General features: G+C 34.6%; 1 protein-coding gene across 15 annotated transcripts in view; it reads right to left on the bottom strand.

Moving 5' to 3' along the window:
- The window catches only part of FUT8 (fucosyltransferase 8), a 306694-nt gene that overhangs the window by 195511 nt on the left and 90277 nt on the right, over nucleotides 1-20906 (bottom strand). For 8 of the 15 annotated variants that reach the window (XM_053224571.1, XM_027065934.2, XM_053224572.1 and 5 more), the window contains one exon: nucleotides 10081-10171. The exons of the other annotated variants lie outside the window; for them this stretch is intronic. The gene's annotated coding sequence lies outside the window, so the exon portion shown is untranslated. The remainder of the gene's footprint in view (nucleotides 1-10080; nucleotides 10172-20906) is intronic. 15 annotated transcript variants of the gene reach the window in all.

The raw sequence follows: 20906 nt of genomic DNA, 5'->3' as shown, positions 1-20906 counted from the left end.
ATAAAATTTGTTTGTTATGAATAATCTACGTGTGCAATGGAATTTTTAATGAGTTCTCTAATGTCCTGATAAAAACACAACTTACTGCAAGAAATTAGAAAGAAAATAGTCATGAAAAAATAATTTCCTATAATCTGCTCTATTATACTTTTAAAAGCTAAGAATATTGACCAACAATAACCAGGACTCCCAAAACACATGTATTCTCTCCCTTAATTAAGAAAATCAGTAATCCTACTAAGCAAAGAAGAAAGCAAAAAGAAATCTTCAGATAAAAAAATGCAGTTCAATCTAATAATATCTATTTATATCCTTGGGGCACCTGGGTGGCTCAGTCAGTTAAGCGTCTGACTTCGGCTCAGGTCATGATCTCGCAGTTCATGGGTTTGAGCCCTGTACGGGGCTCTGTGCTGATGGCTCAGAGCCTGGAACCTGCTTCAGATTTTGTGTCTACCTCTCTCTCTGCCCCTCCCCTGCTTGTGGTCTCTCTCTCTCTCTCTCTCTCTCTCAAAAATAAACATTTACAAAAATTTTTTTTTAATCTACATCCAAACTTAAGTTTTCAAACACACAAGAAAACTAAAGAATGTTTTCAGTTCTCCATCATCTACTTATGTAGGCATCCTCAAAGTATCCATAAAACAAAATTAAAATTACTATTAAATAGTTTCCTACTATTACATTTAAAAATGTTACTATTCATTTTAAAAATATACCCTCCAGGGGCACCTAGGTGGCTCAGTGGGTTAAGCATCCGACTCTTGATTTCAGCTCAGGTAATGATCTCATGGTTCGTGAGATAGAACCCCATGTTGTTGGGCTCTATGCCGACAGCACAGAATGTGCTTGGGATTCTTTCTCTCTCCCTCTCTCTCTGTGCCTCCCCCACTCACACTTGCTCACTCTCTTTCTCAAAATAAATATTTTAAAAATTAAAAAAAATATATATATATGTATACACACACACACACACACACACACATCCTAAATGTTAAAGATAAATAGAGTATTTGGTTTGTTTCCCTTTTTTCACTTTTTACATGAACTGTCTATAATACAATGAATGGGACGGGATGCTCCATACTTCTTCACTAAAATGCCCCTTACTCCAAAACCTTCTTCATAAAACAGACACTCATTTATTCAAATATTTTTTAAGTGTGTATTATGTTCCACTCCCTGTTCTAGGCAATCTAAATTCTGTAAATGGAGGGACTGATTCTATTTCAATCATTGCTTTATATCCTATGTTTAGTGGACTGTCTGGTACATAGTAAACTTTCATACATGAATGAATGGATGATCATACTTGTTCATTCATCCTTCACTATTTTTTAAGTTTTAACTTGGAAATTAGTTCCGTTTTCATTTTTTTCACTCTGCAGAGTAATGAGCCTATAAAATGTCCTTATCACTGACAAGTCAGGCTCACTTCTGGGTAGATGGATACAGAAAAAAAAAAATACTACTACAGCATTACCTTTTGGAACCTCTGTTCAGTTGCGTTTAAAATTTTCAAAGTTCCTTTTGAGCTTCAAAACATCATCCATAGGAAATGTGACTCTAACCGGTGGTTGGTCTCTAACATTTCAGTGGGAAAATAGTAGTAACCCTCTCCAAAAGGTCCAGCTGGCACACACAGAAAAACTTTAAAAATCCAATTAAACTGCAAAGTTATGATCTAATTCATAAAAGATTTATATTGCTTTTCCAGGAAAATGTTTTGAGAGAAAGAAAAAGACCACTGAAATACCAAAACAACAAAATCTTATAATCTGATCAAATTTTGGCCTTTAAAATTACTATGCAGTAGATCTGTTGAGAAACCTTATTTAGAGGTGTTACATGCCTATTCTGTTTTCTCTCATTTGGAAAATCCAAGTACTATAGAAATTAAAATTGGAATCACAAATCTGTGAAGAACCTGGAGACATACAGAGTTCATCCTTCTGCCTTTTACTCATTTACACTTAAGCCAGTTTACATACATACATAAGAAATGTATCCACAACAAAGAATTACTCATGGTGGGGATGGAGACAGGACATGTGGTCAGAGTTAAGGTGGGACTCAGGGAAAAGAAATGTAAGTTACTCCTAAGAATGTTTTCATTGGAGAGAATTGTTTAGATGAATGTTATGATCTAACTTCTATTTTAGTATCACTCCAGAATTTATACTTGAATGTTAAATGCATCTGTTAAATACATATGCTTGAATGGAATATGCATGTTGATCATGGCCATGTATTTTGCCTCCTAACTGGTGAGAATGACATGCAAAAATTTAGTGAGAGAGGATTTTGGTTTGTATTAGATGGTGAATACTTCTTCAGCTTCAAAAAGTATATGCTGCCAAAAGCAGTGTATTTTTATAAACATACCCTATTATTATTAGATTGCAAGTTCTTCAAAAACAGCATCATGACTTTATAATTCTTTATATCGTCACTACTTAGAATATACACATAGGTATTTAATATTCACTGATTATATAGGTATTTATCTGGTCCATTTAAACAGAATTTCATTACCACAAAAATTTTTAAATATTAAAAAATACATAAAAACATATTAGCACACTTAAACAGATACTTGCACACCAATGTTCATAACGGCATTAGTCACAACAACCCAAATATCCGCTGATAAATGGATAAACAAAATGTGGCATATCCATAAAATAAAATATTATTTGATCTTAAAAAGAGTGAAATTTTGATACATGGTAAAACACTGATGAACCCTACGGATACTACGTGAAGTGAAAGAAGTCAGTCACATAAGAATGAATATTATAGGATTCAACTCATGTGAATAGTCAAATTCAAATTGACATAAATTGACACAAATTGACATAAAATAGTCAAATTCATAAAGGACAAAATAGAACAATGGATATAAGGAATGCAGAACTAATGTCTCATGAGTATAGTAGTTCGGGAGGATGAAAAAGTTCTAGAGACACAGTGGTGATGGCTCTACATCAGTGCAAATGTACTTAATGGCACTGAGTTACATACTTAAAATGGTTAAGTGGTAAATTTTATGTTATATGTATTTTACCACAATAAAAAAAGGTCAAAAATATTATACTACTTTATGACAGACGTGCCCAAATAATACGTTGTAAATGTATAATCACAGAATCCTAATAGTTCTTAACATTAAATTTTAAGAAAAAAAGAAGTTAAAAAATTAACAGCCAGTTTTATATGTACCTGGTTTCTTTAAAAAACAAACACAATACCAGCCAAACAAAACAAACCCTTGAAGATACCAAGTTATTTTTATTTCATCAATACCTTTAATGCATGCATTTATTCTAACTTTGTAAGCCCTTTGCCTTATGACAAAATTACTTCAACTTAGCCATAATCAACATATCCATATGTCTTTAATATTCACACACAAATTCATCTCCACTTTCTCAGCAGAATCTTGCCTGCACTTAAATATTTTTGCAATTCAATTTTGATTCTATTTTCTGATTATTTTTTTCCTTGCAGCTAAAAACTATGCATACAAAACTATTCCCTACTTTCTGTAACATTTTCAGGGTGGTTAACAAACATCTAATAAGAAATATAGCATGTCAAATAAAAACGATAAACTGGTAATTCTTGAAAGTGATTAACACTCTCTATGCTAAATTATTTCCTAATTTTTGGGAAATGTGTAAGAAAGTAAGTTACAATTTACATTCATCTGAACTTATACAAATCTAAGTCAACTGCTTCAAGATACAAAGCCAATGGTATTTTTGCTGCTAATTATTTATAAAAGTGATTCACATTCAAACAAATCTAACTGAAATTCATGGAACTATATAATATCCTTAAAAATACAAACTCCCTAGTTCAATACGATATACCACACACGTATCAATTTCTATTCTATGATTATGTCAAAGAAATAATATTGATTTAACACATGGTTAAATTCAACAACACTGATTTAATTCATAAATCATTTAACATGATTCATTTATGAGACTCGACCTTATTTTACCAACTAAACTTTAATATTGGTTAATTAATTCTTTCTCTGGTAATTAACAAACTAGAAAATTTTCAGTACCAATTAATTTTCCAAGATCTTCTCACAAAACCATTATTGTATACTGAAGTCTTATTAAAAATGACATCACTTAAGATAAAATAATAAAAACAAAGAAGGAGGCATATTCAAGTGTCTGACTTCCTTACTACCCTATTAATATTCCTTCTAGAAGTAGCTATTTCAAGTGAAAATAAATCCTTTGATCCATAATTTCCCTACTTTCCCAATGAATCACATTAAGCAAAAATTAAGTAAACTATTATAGAGTCCTCCCTAAAAAAACACAACCAGAAATTTTTCTTTTTATGTTCTTCTTGGTATATATTCCACATATTGAATGGATTTGGTGTCCAAAAGATTTATCCAGGAAAACTCACATATTTATTTAAGTTTTTAGCAGTTTAACATTCACATTCAGGAAAATGAGGTTTGGAAAGAGAAGATAATTTGATCCCACAATCAATTACCAGTGAACTCAAGAGATGGAATCCAGATATTACTGATGCCAAAAGGAAGGAGGAAGAGAAAGGACACTTGCTACATGTCAAACATGAGCACTTTGCATACATTTCCTCATTTAATTCTTATCATTGCTTTGTAAGGTAGACACTATCTTCATTTTGAAGATAAAGAAACTCAGGTAAGAAGTGATTTGACTTGATCAAGGTTTGTACAGAAAATCAGCAGCTAAGACAGGACAGAAACCCTAGGATTATACACTGATAGATTTTTGTCCTTAAACCACTACTTATGATCCAAGGAGAGAGTTCATTTGATGTGCTGTTTTATTTTTGTTTCAGTTTTGTTGGTTTTTCTACAGAAAAGGGAACGATTTCACCAAATCCATTTTAGTAAGATTTCTAATTCCTTTAGCAAATCATACCTATAATAGTAATCCCTGTAAGGTCACTATCATGAGTCTACCAGGCAGACAAATGATAACAATGACACAGCATTTAGCATGCAACTAGATGTCAACCCAATATTATTCCAGCAATTCAACAGGAAAACACTGAATGCCTTTTGTCATTAGAATAGCTTTGCTAAGAATTAACCCCCTCTTAAACTAGCTGCCAATTCATGAAAACCACTTTGAGCAACAGAGAATGAGAATTAAAATTTAAAGAAAGAAGGTGAAATATTTATCTTCATTCTACCCAATGCCCCTACATTCCACTAATTTAAACCTATGTTCCTGCTCCCCACTAGTATAGCTCTAAAGGACAGCAAGAGCAGTAAGAAAAGGATGAAACATCAACCATTTCAAATATAAAATCAAACTAAAGTCATTTTCATCTCTCCTTGAGGAAGTTCAGCAGTTTATCATGCAAAGTATCTGTCTTCTCCTAGCCTAGAAAACCTAAAATCAAGTTAGAATATTTTCTTCCTTTACAAATTCTCACTTGTTCTTTATCATGTACTTCTGTTCTTCCTCAAAATCACTCAGAAAGAAAGAAAGAAAGAAAGAAAGAAAGAAAGAAAGAAAGAAAGAAAGAAAGAAAGAAAGGGAAAGGAAAGGAAAGGAAAGGAAAGGAAAGGAAAGGAAAGGAAAGGAAAGGAAAGGAAAGGAAAGGAAAGGAAAGGAAAGGAAGGAAGTGAGTCAGACATCTAGAGAGTTCTATTATTCAGGAACAAAGGTCAATAATTATCAAATACTGGCCAGGCCTTGAGGGATTCATATTTCACAGTAATTTTCAAATTTTGCTACATGGAATCGAAGAGTTGTACAAAATATTCCTAGTAGCTTACAAATGAGAAACTGCCAGGTAGGCTTCATTTATAAAAGCATATAACTCACATACACTCATTTATTATACCAAACCTGAGGCCAGAAAAATGTGTACCACAATAAAAATGAAGCTATAAAATTCTCACCCTACATTATGGGGCGGGGGGGGGGGGGGAGGGGGGGAGGAGGAAGGAGAGGCAGGTGATAATTTGTTGTATTTTTTTAAATGAGTTCCTCATCTTTCTTTTTTCTGATCTTGTTTGCATCAGCAAATCCTACAGGAAACAAATTAAAGTCTAAAATGAACTCTGAAATTTCTGAATAATACCATCCTTATTTTGAGAAAAATGTGTATTCTAGTGGTTTTTGGATGAAATAATCTATAGATGTCAATCATATCTGGTTGATTGATGGTGCTGTTGAGTTCAAATATATCCTCACTGATTTTCTGTCTGCTAAGATCTGTCCATTTTTTAATAAAAGAGTGTTAAGATACCCAACTAAAATAGTGAACTCATCTATTTCTCTTTGCAATTCTATCAGTTCTTGCCTCACATATTTTGATGGCTTATTGTTAGGTGCATCCACAGTAAGGATTATGTCTTCCTAAAGAATTAAACCCTTTATCATTATATAATGTTCCTGCTTATACTTGAATAGTTTCCTTGCTCTGAAGTCTGCTTTGTCTGAAGTTAATACAGCTGCTCCAGCTACTCCAACCCCATTAGCAACAAATTTTCTACATTTTTGTTAACTGAGAAAGTCTTTATTCTCCTTCACTTTTAAGGACAATTTAGTAGGACAAAGAATTCTAGACTGTTGGGTTTTTCTCTCAACACTTTTAAGTATTTCCCTCCACTCTCTTCTTGCTTGCATGGTTTCTGAAGAGAAGTCAGATATGATTTTTACCCTTGCTCCTATATAGATAAGGTGTTTTTCCCTTCTGGCTTCTTTCAAGATTATTTCCTATTTCTTTGATTTTCTGCAATTTGAATATGATATGCCTAGGTGAAGTTTTGGGGACACTTAACCTGCCTGGCATTCTCTGAACTTCCAAGATCTGTGGTTTGGAGTCTGACATTAATTTGGGGAAATACTCCATCATTATTTCTTCAAATAGTTCCTCTGTTCTTTCTTCTCCTTCCTCTACTTCTGGTATTCCCATTATGTATATATTAGATCTTCTGAGACTGTCCCACAGTTTTTGGTTATATTTTAATTTTTTTTTCAGTCTTTTTTCTCTTTGCTTTTAAATCTTAGAAGATTCTACTGACATATCCTCAAGCTCAGAGACTTTTTCCTCAGCCATGTTCCATCTTCTAATAAGCCCATCAAAGGCATTCTTCATTTCTGTTACAGTGGTTTTTTATTTCTAGCATTTCTTTTTCTTTCTTAGAATTTCCATCTTTCTACTTACATTATCCATCCATTCTTGCATGTTGTCTACTTTCTTCATTAGAGCCCTTGGCATATTCGTCGTAATTGTTTTAAATTCCTGGTCCAATAATTCTAATATCCCTGCTATGTTTGAGTCTGAACCTTATGCTTGCTCTGTCTCTGTAAACTGTGCTTTTTGCTTTTTTATCATGCCTTGTAATTTTTTGTTGTTGTTGGAAGCCAAAAATGATGCACTGCGTAAAAGGAACTGCAGCAAATAGGCATTTAGTAATGTAGTAAGGTTTATGGGTAGAAGTGTTCTACAGTCCTATGATTAGGTCTCAGTCTTTTAGGGAGCCTGTGCTCCTGAGTTATGACCTTCAAAGTTCTTCTCAGTCCTGTCTGCCCGCCCCCCCAAACCAGATACACATACACACACACACACACACACACACACACACACACACACACACACACCCCTTAGGTCAAACAAGATGGCTAGAGGAAGCTGGAATTGGATATTTCTCTTCCCCCCACATAGAAAGCTAAAACAGGCTATACCTGGGTATTCCCCTTCCTCCAGTTCAGTTAGGCTCTGATAATACCCTAATAGGTTAGGCTCTGATAAAATACCTTTCCTTTAGAAAAAAAGAATGCCTCAGCACATTTCAAAGTGACTGCCTTCCTCTTCCCCTTTCCCTGTCAGAAGTACCAAGGCATTTTTCTCTAATATTCACTGTGAAGACACGGTAGAGTTCCTGGAGGTAAAACCATGGAAGTGTGGGGCTCCTAGACCTAGGTCCCCTTGGAGTTTATACTTCACACTTGCCCACATTGAGCCTCTGGCAATTCGTTAATTACATTTCAGGTTTTTTCCTACCCGGTACTGGTTCCCTTGGAGGTTTCTGCCCCTGAGTTCTGCTAGGTAAGTTGTCATTCTCTGTATTTGCCTGCTAACTCGGGGACAGCAGCTTGCCTTGTGACCTTAACTCCATGAAAAATCTCAGAAAAGTCAGCTGGTTTTTCAGATTGTTCAGTTTTTTACTTATTGTTAGGACAGAGTGATGACTTATACGTCGACCAAAAACCACAAAAAAAATCTCATTTTCAATTTTTACCTTCACATTTTCCTAATGGATAAAGTGATATGTATAGCACTCTTATGCTATTATGAAGAGAGAAAAAAATAGAGATTTGAATTTGTCTCAATGGCACACAAATTACCTAAAATATGATTGATCATAGGGTTCACCCTGTAACACCAAAATGCAAATTATTGAGCAATATACTTCATTAACAAAGTTATTTCACCCTTCCTTTCTGAAGCTATGAAAACACATATATAACCAAATATTATAGAGATCATTTAGAACCTGCATTGTTATTACAAACTAAAATATTTCCTAAATAAAGAGCTAAATATTAAATTTCCTTAGGGGCTTTTTAAAAATTTACCAGTAAAGACTGTAATTCACTGGTATTCTTACTAATTTGCAGAAAAATAAAGCCTGCCTCTTAATTCCTAAAATAGAATTATAATGCCCTCCAAACAAACTTAGGTTTTCAGATTCTTCCTCTGGAGGAAAAAAAAAATCAGTAAAATACTAAAATTTTTATGTGAAATTTGACATTTGGATGCCAATTCCCAACATTTGCTATTTCTGTGGAATCAACCTTTATCAAAATTAATTTACTCAGGAAATCTTAGTCCACTCTATAGTGTTGTCTGCTATTCTGATAGCAAGAAATACAGCTACTTTTTTTTTTCCAAATAACACTGTAAAACAGCTCATTACTCTTTATATTATTGACTTAAATTTTATTCAACTGAGTTTTAACATACTTAAACAAAGGCATACTGGTTAAATAAGATAAACATATCTAATTCACCTTAAGAAATTTAAAAGCACGTTGCATATAAGCTCCCAAACATAGCAAGAATGTCACAATAGCCAAACCCAAGAAAATATATTAGCAGCACTTTCACTTTACATAAATGTAACTATTTTATTATTATTTTCCACATCTGTGATGCATTAGGTATAACAGACATTTTTGAGCTCTTAATACACTGAAACAGATGAACCATTACAAAATTAGGAACAAGTGTAAAATCTTAAAGAATTAATAATAATCTTGCTCTTCAGCCAAAGGAGAACTACAAAGTTGGACAAATAATTTTCCTACAAGGATAATGAGGAATTAGGGTGAAACACACAGGAAATGATTTGGGGAAAAGTGACTATAGTAACAAGTTAAAAAATTATACAAAAGCTCCTAGAAAAAAAGATTAATCAACCCAAAAGGAAGCTGTCAAATGAGAATGAAGATGGATACTTGTGTTGTGAAAGACAGAAGAGAACGCTCTAAAAGTTCCATTCTTAATTTGCTAAATATAAAATGGCTGAGACCCCACATTCCTGAAATCCCAAAACAAAGTCAATATCTAACTAAAACTGAGACTTCATACTTGGCATAATTTTTAGCTAAAGTAATAACCTATAAAAATGGGAGTCAATTATGTCAGTTCATAAGAGACAAAGAAATGAAAACATCAAAAGCAAAAAACAAAAATTAAGACTCTCTAGTCATGTCAAGTGGTTTATATATGTAAAAATAAACTATCCAGGTGAAAATAGCTATGTGAAAGAGACAAGAGAGCCTAGCAGAGCACAGAATGTACTCCTGCTCCAAAAAAGTCACATGATTTTTAGAAAGTCACTGATTACCTCCAAAGCTGAAATAGTGTAGTCTCAGTGCAATCTTTTGAGGAACAGTAATACACCATCAATCAATAATATAGTGTTTTCTGGGTGAAGGGATATTACCTAATGAGAAAAGGATTTTCTCACTTTTAAAGACAAAAATTTTATTAACAAAGTCATTCCAGTATTAACTGTGAAAAATGGCTTACCTTCCTTCCTCTAGAACACAAGCGTACAAAACCACATGGTATTTCCAAAAGGAAGATATTATTGCTTGAATCTGGGTCACTAAAATTATCACTGTTCAAAATGAGACAAAAGAAAGGGGTAACATTAATTATCTACAATTACACATTTTCTTTGTTGTTAACATGAAATATATCTCACATAAAACCTCATAGGCCATTCAAATGAGACACATGACCCTAGGTTTGAAATCTCTAGAGATAGCTCCTTTGAAGACTGGACAAATAGTTTAAACCATTTAAATAATTCCTGATCACCAAATGTGAATAATTTTTTTTCTAACTAAAAAAATTTTTTTATTATTTACTGTTCTCACACCACTTTAATTTTTTTTCCCCTAAAAAAGAACATGGAAATTCAGCTACACAAAAAGGCCCACTGTAAAAAAAGAAAAGTGGGGAGGGGGAGATACTCAAACAGCTTCAAGAAAAAAAGCATGTTCCACACCAGATCGTATTTACAGTTCCTCATCTAGAATTCAACTAACATCCAACTGCAGCAATCAGCCAAGCTTGGCAAATTAAAATAACAGTAATTTTGACAGATTATCTTCTATAAATATTCAAATATGGGCGTTTATGTGCATGTAAGGGTCTCTACATGCCAATCAAAATGCTTTGTTTAAGATACTAAAATTGAGCTTTTTTCACCCTTCTTTTCTATAGGAATCCCCTGAACCCTTGACTTTCATTTTAACTCTTTCACCTCAGCTGATAAAGAGGCCAATTATTTCTCTATTCATGGTCTAATTATCCATAGTCTGAATTAAAATTTTAAGTATAATATTCATATCAGACAAAAAGTACCTAGAATCTTAGAAAAACTAAGTCTGTAAAGAAAACAGAAAAGATTCAGGAATGGGGATGAGGTGGGTGCAGAGACAGAATCTTGAAGGATGGCAACTCAATAAACGATTAACTTTTTATTGATGTGACCAGGTATGGCTTAGTAAAGTAAAATTCAAAGGTAAAGAGCAATTAACAACTTGATAAATTTGGGCTGTATTCAAAGTTACAGTAAAACAGACTATCATTTATTTGGCTCAAGGCAAGACCCTATGCTTTGAAGACAAGTTTAAGTATATGAAAGTACCAAAAGTGGGGAAATGCAATTAGTATGAAATTCAAACCAAATGTAATATTTGACATCCAGAGAGCCCTATTTAATCAAGAATAATGGCTCTAATGAAGGCAAGATATCTGATGCATACATTTGTTAATTGTCCTCCTATCCTATCTCTCATTAGTTAGTTCCCCTTAAACATATACACAATTACTGAAAAGCCTCAGATGTTCCAGGAAACTACAAGTGATAGATACGCCTCTGCATGCAGACAGTGCAGTAATACAAAATAATGGACAAAAATTTAATCTATTCAGAAGCCTATGCGTTTCTAGTTCCACCTGGAAAGAAAAGGCTATAAATCTATTAAGATTGTTCAAAATATTTCTAGAAAGTTAGTCAAGCTTTTAGGAAACTTTTACTTTATCATCATTCACCATCAAGCACTCAAACCGAGGTCCAACAGTGGATCCAAGCCATACCAGTGGTTTTCAAACCAGGGAAGGGAAAAGTCTGGTCGAGGAAATAGCTTCAGCCTCCTCTAGGAGCTTGTTAGAAATACAGAATCTCAGGCCCCTATCCAGGGACATACTGAATCAGAATCTGCATCTTAACAATTCCCAAATAATTCAAATACATATTAAGATGTGGGAAGTTTTGCAGGAAGAAGAATATTAGAATGAGAGAGAAGGTATAATCTTCTGTTCAAAGACTGGGTTCCTACTGCAGGCTACTGTTTGGCCAATAAGCAACCAATTTTCAACCTCTGGCTTATAGCATCATTATTCCTCCTACAGTTTTTCTATTTTAAAATACAAAAACCCCTCAAGAGCCAAAGAAATTAGTATCTGATTAAATCTCAGGTCCCCAGAAGGGCTGTGACACAGTTATCTTAGAGCAGGTGGTCCCGTCTCATACCCCTGAATTACATTAACTAGACAAGTTAATTTAACAACTCCTTTCATTCCAAATCCTAGACTCTAAGAGTGTGTGAGGTCCCAATAGTTAAGAAAGAGACCAAGAGGCTATCCCATCGTGTAACCAGGAGAGGAGAAAGCTGTATGTGGTTGTTATTTGGCTATCATCTCTCAGCTCCAAATCCACCCTTTAGTACTCAGCATAGTGATACTGAAAACAAAACTCAGGAAAACTTTTCTCTTTTGCCAGCCAGCTTCCTCATGCTGCCACTAAGCGCAGTAGAAGAAACTTGCTTTTTCCAGTCAGCACTGCCCTGGCACAGGCCCTCCACTCCACCGATAGCAGTTGGTGACCACCACCAGTTTTTCCAGCACTCTCAGAAGCAGCAGCAGCAGCCCAGGCAGTACCCCCCTCTAGAGGTTTTGAACCCCAACTCTACTCCAAGCCCTTCTTTGTTCTCCCAGCCTTATTTCTACTTTCTGTAATTGTCTCTGTGTTACCCTAGTATGCCCCTTTTGCTTTTTCAACCCTCCAACTCCTGTATAACCCATTCCCCTATGTTAAATTTCCCTGGCAGAAATATCTAGTGTGTATTACTTCCCTGTCCATATTCTAACTGATACATCATGGCTAGATGGAATAAAATCCAGCATGATCTTCATCACTTTGGAAAAACAATTTTCCAAAAACATGATAGTCCATAAGAAAATATCTACTGCTCTCCCCCAAAATAGGTACAAGATGGGAAATGGATGTAAGAAGTATGGGTGAGAAAAAAAAGATGAGGAAACACAACTTAGGAAAGTAAAAATATAATATATAAGTTTTCCACTTTACATAACAAAAATCTCAGAATTTACGAAGTGGAAGGAACTATATTCCTCTGCCTCTGCCATTGTTTAGTTTTAATAAAGCAGTTTTCTACTGAGTTTGAGCTACTATATTTTCAGGAAGCCATTGAGAAATTAGGGATGGTCCAAAAAGTTATAAAAATGATGAAAGCAACAGGCAATAGGATGCATGAGGAGAGATTCAAGGAGTCAAACTTCCTAGTCCAGTCCAGGGAAAAGAAAACTTCAGGTATTAGCTGTCTTCTGGTTACAGAATTCTTTAAGCTGTGTTGCATCATCCTTACAGATGCTTAAAATGATAGAAGATAAAGTAAAGGAAGACATAAAATAGAGCTTCTTAGCTTAATGACTCCCCTTCAGATTACTAAAGTAGTAGCTCTTAATGCTATTTACACATGAGAATGAATTAGAATATTTTTTACAAAAATAATAAAATAGTAATAATGATGATGCCCAGAACACTAATGCCAGAGATCTGATTTAACTGGTCTGAGATAAAGCCTAGGCATATTTAAAAAAAAACAAAAACAAAAACAGGGGCACCTGGCTAGCTCAGTCAGTAGAGCCTGTGTCTCTTGATCTCATGCTTGTTACTTCTAGCCCCACGCTGGGTGTAGAGATTACTTAAAAATAAAATCTTAAAAAAAAAAAAAAAACAAAAAAAAACACTCAAGTGTTTATAAAGTACTGACAGAAGAACTGAGAACAACTTAATGGAATCTTCCATAACTTTAATACCCAAAGTTTGGTCTAAGTACTTAGCTACATCCAGATTACCAACGGAGCTTGTTAAAAAGGCAGCATCTTAGGCCTTACTGAGTAAGAATCTAACAAGATCCCCGAGTAATCTGCACATTAAAGTGAAAAAAACATCATCCTATAACAGTTTGAAAAGGGTTTGAGAGTGTGTGTGTCCAAACTCCAACCTAAAATTAACTAAGTTGATTTTTTTTAAGTTTTAAACAGTTTAAACAGTTTAAGTTTAAACAGTTTAAACAGTTTTTTTTTTTTTTAAGTAATCTCTACACCCACGTGGGGCCCAAACTCATGCCGCATGCTCTACCAACTGATCCAGTCGTATTTTTACTTTGTAAAAGTACTTTGTACTTTTCTAAGTATTTTTACTTTGAAAGTCTATTAGAGTTTACTAATAATATGAATAACTTCTAATAATATATAATAACAACTAATATTTATTCAGCCTATACAATTTGTAGGTACTGTTCTTTATAAAATGATTTAATCCTCAACATGTATCTATAAAGTATATAATTTTATGATCCCTGTTTTACAGATAAGAAAACTGAGGCAAGCCTGAGTTATATAAAGTAAATAGCTTGCCCCAGGTCACACAATTAGTAAGTGGCAAAGATGAGAAATGAACCCAGATAGTCTTGTTTAAGAGCTTAAACTTAACTACAAAATAATACTATGTTTGCCAACACCATCCAAAAACATTCTAAAACCATTCAGGAGAAAAGTATAATTACAGGTAATAAGATTGCTTTAAGAATAAAGGGGGAAAAATCATGTGATTTTCTCTGATGGAAAAAAAAAAAAAGATCAACAGAGTTGTGATAGTGTATCATTACCTCAACACTGTTATGGGTCTGTGGCCCACCTAATACAGAAAAGAACATGACAGAGAAGACAATAACACAGGAAGTTGCTTATGATGCCAACACAGTCAATATTTTGATAAGTGATAAACATATGAATACTACATATGAGACTGTCTCATGGGAGAAATATTTTTGGTAATAATCACTTTATTATCTACATTTGGGAAATAACTGAAAGCCCATGTTAGGAGATAATACATTCTCCTCAATGCCTCCTTAATTCACCCCTACAACTGCTCCTACTATCACGAACCATCACTACCACCCTGAGGAAAGTGAAGTAGAGACGGCTATGATTATTTTTCACAATGAAACAGGCATGATATAAATTTAGTCTGATTTTTCTCCTCCTCTGTACCCCACTGTTCCTAACTTCTCAAAAGGCCCACTCTCTGCTTCTGTCATAACAGAAGTAAAAGTTCCAGGCCCAGTAAGACCCAAAAATTACTTTTGAAGATACTGAAGACAGCTTTTAAAAGAAGTCAGACTGAGGCTGTCAGTTAAAGGCCTACTAAGTTGTAATAATTCATGTGAATTCTAAATAGCATAATACAATTGCCAAAGTTCCCAAAAGTAAATAATGTTATTGTACCAGCAAATAGAATAGAATTTATTGTACCAGCAAATAGAATTCAGAATAGGCAAAATTATATCTTATAACTATTTAAAGCAAAGCCACAATTTCTAAGATGTCTTAACTTCATTCAACCCAAGCATACTCTTTAAAAAAAAAAAAGTATATGGTACCTTTTTAATTAATAATGACAAAGTTCTGGTGACCTAGTTGCTGAGAATGAACGAAACCACAGACATTAAAAAACAGAGTTGGGGTGCCTGGGTGGCTCAGTCGGTTAAGCGTCTAACTTTGGCTCAGGTCATGATCTCGCGGTCCATGGGTTTGAGCCCTCATTGGGCTCTGTGCTGACAGCGCAGAGCCTGGAGCCTGCTTCGGATTCTATGTCTCCCTCTCTCTCTGCCCCTCTCCTGCTCATGCTCTATCTCTCTCTGTCTCTCAAAAATAAATAAATGTTAAAAAAAATTAAAAATAGAGTTGCTTATCCCATAAGAGTTTTTACAGTGGACGCTGGAGCCAGAATGATTTGGAGACTAAAAATACCAAAGCTAATACTCACTAAAATGCAGCCTTCTAAACACCTAAGTTTAAAACTATGACTTGAAGTAATTCATTGGTTCGTTTGGATAAGGTTTTACCTGAAGAATCTAAGAAAGCTGAGGTTCATGTGAAGCACTGCCAGAGTATAACTTAATTTCCCAAAGAATGGAGGAAGATTCCCAGGAAGCCAACACTGACAAAACCCAAAAGAAGCATGTTCTTAGGAGGCAGAGCAGCTGTCAAAAAACACAGAGGCTGAGCATTCCTGATATGACTTTCATTAACTAATATGACTAACAAAATTACCCATACCCAAAACTCCTTAAAATTTCCATCAGGTTTTAATTATCCATATTAGTTATGTAAATTATTTGTAGTTATTTTTTCCTTCTAGTTAGAACCAGAAAACCACTCTCTTTACCTCTCCACTTATCTTCATAAAGTATGTGTTCTCAGTCTGCCTTCCTTTCCTATCCTATTCCAAAAGGCTACATTTGAATAATAAAGAAAAATATATTTATAAAAAAATAAAATATACATTATATTTACTAAATTTGAGTTGAATGAATAATCACTACTCCTCCTACCCTCATAACATATAAAAATCGTATTTATTATATATCACCTATAAAAATTTAAATGGAAAATATTTACCCCTCCATCACCAATAAAATAGAAAACTTACTGTGTCAAAGAAAAAAACATTTAAAAATCACTAGAATCGTTTCTTTTTAATCATCAGGAAGAATAAACTTAAAAAGATGATTCTCAACTTCATTATGGATCAGAATTATATATTAAGGTCATAAAATTGTAGACCCTGGGGCCCATGACCAGAGATTTTGAATCATAAAAGGTCTGAGTTCCTGAGGATGAACCCAAAACTGTACATTTTTTTTAATGTTTATTTATTTTTGAGAGAGAGAACAGCAGGGGAGGGGTAGGGAGAGAGGGAGACAGAGAATCTGAAGCAGGCTCTGTGCTGTCAGTGCAAAGCCGAACACAGGGCTCAAACCCACATGAAATCATGACCTGAGCCTAAGTCAGACAACTGAGCCACCAACTGAGCCACCCAGGCACCCCCCGCAAAACTGTACATTTTAACAAGCTTCCTAAGTGATCAGGATGCAGATTATCCCTGAACCACTCTTTGATATATACTTAACCTTCAAAAATCTGTCAACTTCCCAGCAAGTCCTTTAGGTCTGATCACACAGCCCACTCCTATCTCTCATCTTAACAGCTTCAATTTCTGATTAAACTACACGGTTGGAACTAACACAGAGAAAAAATAATAGCAACCAGTTGTTGGACATATACTACTATTGGCCATGAACTTCACGTAATCTATTACAGACACAAGAATTAAATGATATATGGCACAAAAACAGATGCTCAGATCAATGGAGAACAGAGAACCCAGAAATGGACCCACAAACATAGAGCCAACTAATCTTTGACAAAGCAGAAAAGAATATCCAATGGAGTAAAGACAGCCTTTTCAGCAAGTGGTGCTGGGAAAACTGGACAGCAACATGCCGAAAAATGAACCCGAACCACTTTCTTACACCATACACAAAAATAAACTCAAAATGGATGAGAGACCTAAATGTAAGACAGGAAGCCATCAAAATCCTCGAGGAGAAAGCAGGCAAAAACCTCTTTGATCTTGGCCACGGCAACTTCTTACTCAACACATCTTCGGAGGCAAGGGAAACAAAAGCAAAAATGAACTACTGGAACCTCATCAAAATAAAAACCTTCTGCACAGCGAAGGAAACAATCAGCAAAGCTAAAAGGCAACCAACAGAATGGGAGAAGATATTTGCAAAAGACATATCACATAAAGGGTTAGTATCCAAAATCTATAAAGAACTTATCAAACTCAACACCCAAAAAACAAATAATCCAGTGAAGAAATGGGCAAAAGACATGAATAGACACTTCTCCAAACAAGACATCCAGATGGTTAACCGACACATGAAAAAATGCTTCATATCACTCATCATCAGGGAAATACAAATCAAAACCACAATGAGATACCACCTCACACCTGTCAGAATGGCTAAAATTAACAACTTGGGAAACAACAGATGTTGGTGAGGATGCGGAGAAAGAGGATCTCTTTTGCATTGTTGGTGGGAATGCAAACTGGTACAGCCACTCTGGAAAACAGCATGGAGGTTCCTCAAAAAATTAAAAGCAGAACTACCCTATGATCTAGCAATTGCACTACTAGGTATTTATCCAAGGGATACAGGTATGCTGTTTCGAAGGGACACATGCACCCCAATGTTTACAGCAGCACTATCAACAGTAGTCGAAGTATGGAAAGAGCCCAAGTGTCCATCAATGGATAAATGGATACAGATGTGGTATAGATAGATAGATAGATAGATAGACAGACAGACAGACATACAATGGAGTATTATTCAGCAATCAAAAAGAATGAAATCTTGCCATTTGCAACTATGTGGATGGAACTAGAGGGTATTATGCTAAGCGAAATTAGTCAAAGAAAGACAAATATCATATGACTTCACTCATATAAGGACTTTAAGATACAGAACAGATGAACATAAGGGAAGCAAAGCAAAAATAATATAAAAACAGGGAGGGGGACAAAAACATAAGAGACTCTTAAATATGGAGAACAAACAGAGGGTTACTGAAGGGGTTGTGGAGGGAGGCGGCGGGGGGGTGGGGGATGGGGAATGGACTAAATAGATAAGGGGCATTAAGGAATCTACTCCTGAAATCATTGTTACACTATATGCTAACTAACTTGGATGTAAATTTTAAAAAATTAAATTAAAAAAAATTATGTTACCCAGGAGTGGGTAGAAAAAAAGAAGAGAAAAGAAAAGAAAAAGCATTGTGCTCTTTATATAAAACCAGAGCCCAGAACTTAAAAGGTAGCAGAAATTCTCTGGAGTCCCCTGGAAGTCCCTCTAACTATACAACACACACAGAACCTCAAACAGCAAGAAGTCTAAACATTTGGTAAACCCTTCCCCATCCCTTCTTACTAAATATAAAAAATATATTCCCCTCCTGATCAGATTATCTGGATACAACTGAATAGTGAGTGATGGCTTTTTGCCTCAGATCAACCTGCTCTCTATGTGTGCTATACACATAGAGAGAATAAACTATCTATTTATAATTCAATTAGAACTGTTTTATGAACGTAACAAGAACAATCAATCTTTTATCTTTTCATGATACATAAGTGCATTGTTCAGTAAGGTAGTCAGTAGCCAACGTGGCTCTTCAGCATGCAAAATATGGCTAGTTTGAACTAAGAAAACCTGTAAGTGTAAAACACACACTGATTTCAGACCTGGTAGGAATAAAAGAATGTAAAATATTTCATTGACATTTTTATGTCAATTAGTAGATAATATTTTTAATACTAAGTTAATATTAGTATGCTAAGTTACATAAACTGTACTATTAAAACTAATTTCACCTGTTTCCTTTTACCTTATTTAATGTGGTTACCAGAAAATTTAAAATTACATGAATGGTTCACATTATATTTCTATTAGATAGTGCTAGTCTATAGTGATCAATCATAAGCTCTTATGAAACTATTTCTATGTCAACCTTTCATGCCTATATAGCATCATAAAACCTAGTCATTATAATAACCAAAATTCCCTTTCTCACTGATTTGCAAAGTGATTATATTCATATTCAGGTTCCTTCCTTTCTGATACCTTCATTCAATCTTAAAATGTTGAATAAATTCTATAGTATTTCACCTCTTCCACCCCATCTCTTCCAACCAAGTTAATGGCCTTAAAATATTCATCTTTCATCTCTAACAAGTATCATACTTGGAGAAGGGGAAGCTAAGAATTTTTCCCCAAAGGGCCTCCAGATTATCTCTAATAGGCATTATGTGGTAGCATTAGGGTTTGGTATTTAAAACCAAATACCACTAGCGTGGACTCTGCCTCTCATTGTGCAAAGTACTATAGTTCAGCTCCCTCGTCTGTAATAATGATAATTATTATTATCATTTAACATTAAATTTTCATTTAACCTAATATTTAATATTAAAATATCAATACAATAAATTGTTATTATATGAGAACAGCATCTAGAACAGCACCTGGAACTTCACTGTTAATAAGTATTAGCTATTATCACTATTTCCTTTTTTGATCTGCCTCCTGAACCTATCATTCTCCTCTTCTGTTTCTGGTTATCCATCAGCAGGTTCTCTTCTGTTTCAAGCCTGTTGTCTACCTAATAAAATGTAAAAAATACAGAACAGCAGATGGAGCAGAAGGTTATTTGATCTGATAAAAACAAAGAATTCCAAACACAAGAGCCTATATAAGAAAGTGTACTTCATCACATAATAGATTCCTTACTATGAGAAACAGTCAAGCCAATTCTGGGACCCTGTAAAAGATATCTTCAACAGGGTTGGAATAAATGTTGCTCCCAGGTTTCACTTTAATCATCTATGTCCCTGTCAAGGTATCCAACCCAGATGTTAAAATCTAGAACTTATCCCATTGACAATACTCATCAAATCTAAAACTGTACATTCTTTGTGGCACTTTGACTCAGCTACTGATTCATGTCTGTACACCTAAAAAATCAACAAGCTCCCACCTGCAACTATTAGAGAGCCCAAGTTTAGACTTTCATCACACTGCAACATAAGTTAAAAATCTGTCCACTCTTACCTAAAGAAAGGCTCAAAAAAGCAGGAGATAAGAAAAGGTCAAAATGCTCATTTGTCACTTGTAGCATACCAAGTCTTAAGGACTTTGAGAAGATTCAGGTGGGTAGCTCTTTAACTTAAGCCAAAATCTGGGTCAGCCTCTCATTACCCTCTTCATATTCTGTCATACATTGTAGACATTTGCATTATATATTTTATTTCTTTCTTCCCCAAATTACACTAAACGTATCTTACAGGCAAGGACTATATCTTCCTGAATTCAAAAGTCCACAACCCTGGTTCTGATATATTGGATACTCAACTATTTGTCATGCTGGATTGAAAACAATAGTTATAAAAACAATATCATTTGCCTTTGTGAGATCTTCAGTTTTTAGAACATTTTCATGTGAGTTCATCTGATTGTCTCAACAATCCTATAGTCACATCCAAGACCTAGTCTCCTTTTTCATGAAGTACCTTAACTAAAGCTCATAAATCGACATAACTAATTCAAAATCATTCACTTTTGTATGTC

This window comes from Acinonyx jubatus, chromosome B3, assembly GCF_027475565.1.
Source record: "Acinonyx jubatus isolate Ajub_Pintada_27869175 chromosome B3, VMU_Ajub_asm_v1.0, whole genome shotgun sequence".
NCBI classification, from domain to species: domain Eukaryota; kingdom Metazoa; phylum Chordata; class Mammalia; order Carnivora; family Felidae; genus Acinonyx; species Acinonyx jubatus.
Note: the sequence above shows the minus strand (reverse complement) of the source record. Positions and strands in the feature narration are given on the sequence as shown.